This window comes from Triticum dicoccoides, chromosome 4B, assembly GCF_002162155.2.
Source record: "Triticum dicoccoides isolate Atlit2015 ecotype Zavitan chromosome 4B, WEW_v2.0, whole genome shotgun sequence".
NCBI lineage: Eukaryota > Viridiplantae > Streptophyta > Magnoliopsida > Poales > Poaceae > Triticum > Triticum dicoccoides.
In genome coordinates, this window is record NC_041387.1 from 339,612,712 (window position 1) to 339,618,585 (window position 5,874).

The following is a 5,874-nucleotide window of genomic DNA, read 5'->3' on the forward strand; positions in this document are numbered from 1 at the left end:
GCGCGGATTGTCCGAATGAAGTAAACGCGTCCCGCAGAGTGACGATGCGCGGGCGTCCGAGTGAAGTAGATGTGTCCCATGGAGTGACGATGCGTGGGCGTCTGAGTGAAGTAGATGCATCCCACGGAGTGACAATGCGCGGGGCGTCCAAGTGAAGTAGATGCATCCCGCGAAGTGACAAGGCGCTCACGTCCGAGTGAAGTAGACGTGTCCCGCGGAGTGATGATGCGCGGGGCGTCCGAGTGAAGCAGACGCGTCCGGCGGAGTGACGACGCGCCGGCGTCCGAGTGAAGTAGTTGCTGATGGGGTCATGTACCTAGGGTAGGGTCACAGACCTGATCCAAGTATCCTGCCCAAGGACACCCTTAGAAGAGGTCACCTTCCAGTCGACCAACGAGGGACTTACTCGACTGACTTGAAGGACTCGACCACAAAGACTCACTCGACCACAAGAAGGTCAAGAGGCACTCTGCACTGCAACGGCCTGTAATTAAGTAGACTTTATGATAGTAAAGACACTTTATGTAACTCATCTTAAACCCTCTCCTACGTGGGCTGGCTGGGGTCCTGGCGCACTCTATATAAGCCACCCCCCTCCACAGGCAGAGGGGTTCGGCACCTTGTAACTCATATACACATAATCCACTCGACCGCCTCCGGGCTCCGAGACGTAGGGCTTTTACTTCTTCCGAGAAGGGCCTGAACTCGTACATCCCTTGTGTTTACAACCTCTACATAACTAGGACCTTGCCTCTCCATACCTACCCCCCACTCTACTGTTAGGCTTAGAACCACGACAGTTGGCGCCCACCGTGGGGCAGGTGTTTTAGCGATTTTGTGGGGAAGTTGCGATTCTTCCGAGTACTTTCATCATGGTGGCTGCTGGAGTTTTGGTCGGGGGTCGAGAGATCCGTCTCGGCGCTCTCACCTTCATCGCCGACGACTCCGCCTGGCTCCAGGAGGCTCCACTCGACGTTGATGCGCTCCCCGTCCGCGGTGCGACGCATTTTCGCGCATGTGTCCGCGGCGTCCTGCTGCGGCAACCGTCGACCCCGTATCGATCGACTCCCCCATCGGCCACCCTCCCGGTCTTCCGCCAGCGCAAGCGCTCGGGCCGGTCGAGGCTTCAGCGGTGGGTGAGGCACGCGGTGGCTCGCCAGTCGGCCACCACCCAAGTTGCAGCAATCGAGCCCGGCGAATCTCTCTACGGCTTGTTCGATCTGTCGACTGGCTCCATAGAGACCGCATCCGAGTGCGATAGCAGTGATCCAGCGGCGGAAATCCTGATGGTCGACGGGCCCCGCAGTCCCCCTGGCTTCACCCGTGATGGTGGAGCAGGCGACGGAGGCGACCCCGCACGAGACCACGAAGAGTACCAGCCCGAGCCACTCGACTCTCTGCAAAGAGAGGAACTTCGCCGCAGGAACGTGGATGCCCTGCGTACTCCCATCGCAGGAGAAACCCCCGAGGCTCGCGCCTTGGAGGAGGCACGTTTGGCCAATTTGGCCGAACGTACTCGACTGGAGAATCTTCAGCGAGCACTCGACGAGCGCGCACGGCAACGAGTTCCCGACACCAGTCGACGTCAACTCTTCCCGCCGACTCAGGTATATCGAACCCCAATCCAAAATTTAGCAGCTGCGACCCGTATAGCAGAGTCCATCCAGCCCTCTCAGTCGGAAGCTGGCAGAGGCTTGATGCAGATCAGGGATCTGCTCCGGGCAGCAGGAGACCAGAATTCGGCCGTGTCGCAGTCGCGCAACAGAATTCACAGTCGATCCGTCGCTGCGAATACGGTTCAGTCGGCTCACAGTCGCAGATCACCTCCGCGGCGTGAAGGGCGCGAGAATCGACGAGACCAATATGGTGACCGACTCGACCGAGATGATAGGCGTCGAGTGCCCAATTCCCCTCCGAGGGGTGGGTCTTACGCTCCTCGGCGGCAAGATGACAGACGTCAGTTCAGTATGGGGCGAAGAGTTCCAGTCGACCCCAGAGAACCAGGCTTCGACGCGCGATCCATTATCGTGCAAGGTTTGGTCGACCGGAACAGAGCCCATCGAGGCGGACTCGACAGAGATGCGCCCACAAGCAGTCGAGTGCATGTTTCTGGTCCTGAATGTTTCAGCAGAGCTATCAGAGCCGCAGTTATCCCTCCCAATTTCAGGTTGGCAACAGGAGTCAGCAAGTTCACTGGTGAGTCTAAGCCTGAAACTTGGCTTGAGGACTACCGAGTGGCAGTTCAGATTGGTGGTGGGAACGACGAGGTGGCCATGAAGCATTTGCCCCTCATGCTGGAAGGTTTTGCCAGGGCATGGTTGACTCAATTACCTCCTAGCAGTATTTACACTTGGGAAGATCTGTCCCGAGTGTTCATTAGAACGTTTGAAGGAACTTGCAAGCGACCAGCTGGACTGACAGAGTTGCAAGTCTGCGTGCAGAAGACCAATGAGACTCTCAGAGAGTATATTCAGAGATGGATCACTTTGCACCATACTGTGGAGAATGTGTCTGATCATCAGGCAGTCTGCGCCTTCAAAGATGGCGTCAAGAACAGAGAATTGAGTTTGAAGTTTGGTCGAACCGGTGACATGACCTTGAGTCGGATGATGGAGATTGCTACCAAGTACGCCAACGGCGAAGAAGAAGACCAACTCTGAAGCGGCAAGCACAAGCCGAGTCAGTCGGAAAAAGGAAACACCAGTCGGAAACAGAAGCGGAAGGCTGAACCGGCAGCTCCTGGAGAGGCTCTGGCCGTGACTCAAGGAAAGTTTAAAGGGAAACCAAAAGGATCCTGGAACCCTAAGAAGGTGAAGGATAAAGAAGGGAACGACGTGATGGATATGCCGTGTCACATCCACACGAAGAAAGACGAAGAGGGGAATATCATCTACCCGAAGCATACCACTCGCCAATGTCGACTCCTGATCCAGCAGTTTCAGGGAAAACAGTCTAAGGACAAGGAGAAGGAGTCGGACAAGGCCGAAGACAAGGAGGACAGTGAGGAAGGATATCCGCATATCAACTCCACTCTGATGATCTTTGCAGATGTGGAAAGCCAGAGTCGATTGAAAGTCATTAACCGAGAGGTGACCATGGTTGCCCCAGCAAAAGCAAATTATCTGAAATGGTCCCAAATACCCATCACATTCGACCAATCTGATCACCCGACTCATATTGCCACCCCTGGGAGGCAAGCTTTGGTGGTCGATCCAGTTGTCGAAGGCACTCGACTGACAAAAGTGCTGATGGACGGTGGAAGCGGGCTGAATTTGTTGTATGCAGACACACTAAAAGGAATGGGCATTCCGATGTCCCGACTGAGCACCAGTAACATGAGCTTTCATGGAGTTATACCAGGGAAGAAAGCCAAGTCACTCGGCCAAATAGCTCTGGACGTGGTGTTTGGTGATTCGAAACATTTTCGCAAAGAAAAGTTGACGTTTGAGGTCGTGGATTTTCAGAGTGCATATCATGCCATTTTGGGGAGACTAGCTTACGCACGGTTCATGGCTCGACCATGTTACGTGTACCTCAAATTGAAGATGCCCAGCCCCAAAGGAGTGATCACTGTCACCGGTGATCGGAAAAAGGCAGAAGAGTGCTTTCAGAAGGGCTCAAAGATTGCCGATTCCCAGGTGACAGCGGTCGAGTTCGAAGAATACAAGCAAAATGCAGATCCGAGTGATTTGCTGCGATCCAAAAAACCCGCCACAGAGTCTGCATTTCAGTCGTCCGGTGAGACGAAGCCTGTTCACATTCACCCGACCGACCCCAATGCAGCTCCGACCCACATCTCCACAACACTCGGCCCGAAATAGGAAGAAGCGCTCATCCAGTTCCTCCGTGAGAACTGGGACATTTTTGCATGGAAGCCCGCTGACATGCCAGGTGGCTTACTGGATGCTTGGCCGCATTAAGTCGATTCATCTCACGACTCGGTGAAAAGGCATTGCCTCTTTACCGACTGATGAAGAAGGCAGACAAGTTCGAGTGGACTCCAGAAGCTGATGCAGCGTTTGCCGAGCTAAAAGCTCTGCTCTCCACCCAGCTGGTGCTTGCTGCTCCAATCAGCAAAGAGCCTCTGTTGTTCTATATCGCAGCCACAGGACAAGTCGTCAGTACTGTGCTAACGGCCGAGCGGGAAGAAGAAGGAAAAGTTCTCAAAGTTCAGCGCCCAGTGTATTATTTGTCTGAAGTCTTGACTCCATCCAAGCAGAGATATCCTCATTATCAGAAGCTTGTGTATGGAATATACATGACCACAAAGAAGGTTGCTCATTATTTCTCTGATCATTCCATCACAGTCGTCAGCGACGCTCCACTATCAGAGATCTTGCACAACAGAGATGCAACTGGTCGAGTGGCTAAATGGGCGATTGAACTTCTTCCCCTTGATATCAAGTTTGAGGCAAAGAAAGCCATTAAGTCCCAGGCAATAGCAGATTTCCTCGCCGAGTGGATTGAACAGCAGCAGCCGACTGAAGTTCACTCGGAGCATTGGACCATGTTCTTTGATGGCTCTAAGATGTTGAATGGTTCCGGTGCTGGGGTTGTCCTGGTTTCACCCAGAGGAGATAAGCTCAGATATGTGCTCCAGATTCACTTTGATTCCTCCAACAATGAGGCAGAATATGAGGCCCTCTTATATGGGTTGCGCATGGCCATTTCACTCGGCGTCCGTCGCCTGATGGTCTATGGCGACTCGGATTTAGTGGTCAATCAAGTGATGAAGGAGTGGGACGTGAGAAGCCCAGCCATGACTGGATACTGCAGTGCAGTGAGGAAGCTGGAAAAGAAGTTCGAGGGGTTGGAGCTCCATCATATACCCCGACTGAAAAATCAAGCAGCTGATGATCTAGCAAAGATAGGATCCAAGAGAGAAGCCATTCCGAGTGGTGTGTTCTTGGAGCATATACACACTCCGTCAGTCAAAGAAGATCCTTTCACCGAAGAAGCTCCACAGCCCAAGAGTGCCACAGATCCGACTGAGGTTGAAGTCCCAGCGGTGGTCGACTTGATCATGGAGGTCTTGGTGGTCATTCCCGACTGGACAATTCCATATATCGCGTATATCCTGAGAAAAGAGCTTCCGGAGGATGAGGAAGAGGCTCGACAAATCGTCCGTCGATCTAAGGCCTTTACCGTAATCAAAGGACAATTATACAGAGAAAGCGCGACTGGAGTTGGTCAGAAGTGCATAACACCAGAAGAAGGTCGACTCATCCTCAATGATATCCACTCGGGGACCTGTGGTCATCATGCGTCCTCTCGGACCATCGTGGCCAAAGCATACCGAGCCGGATTTTACTGGCCAAAGGCGAATGAGATGGCAAAGGAGATAGTGGATAAGTGCGAAGGATGTCAGTTTTACTCGAATATGTCGCACAAGCCTGCTTCAGCCCTGAAGACCATTCCACTCGTCTGGCCTTTCGCAGTATGGGGGTTGGACATGGTCGGTCCTTTGAGAACAGGGCGAAGTGGCTTCACGCATGTACTGGTGGCAGTCGACAAGTTCACCAAGTGGATTGAGGCTAAACCAATCAAGAACCTTGACGCTGGTACTGCTGTTAGCTTCATCAGGGAACTAATATTCAGATATGGAGTCCCGCACAGCATCATTACGGATAATGGGTCGAACTTTGACTCGGAGGAATTCAGAGATTTCTGTAACTCTCAAGGCACACGGGTCGACTACGCTTCAGTCGCCCATCCGCAGTCGAGTGGACAAGCAGAGCGAGCCAATGGCCTGATTCTCAAGGGATTGAAACCCCGACTGATGCGTGATCTCAAGCATGCAGCTGGAGCTTGGGTCGACGAACTTCCCTCAGTGCTTTGGGGACTGCGGACCACACCTAATCGGTCGACCGGAAG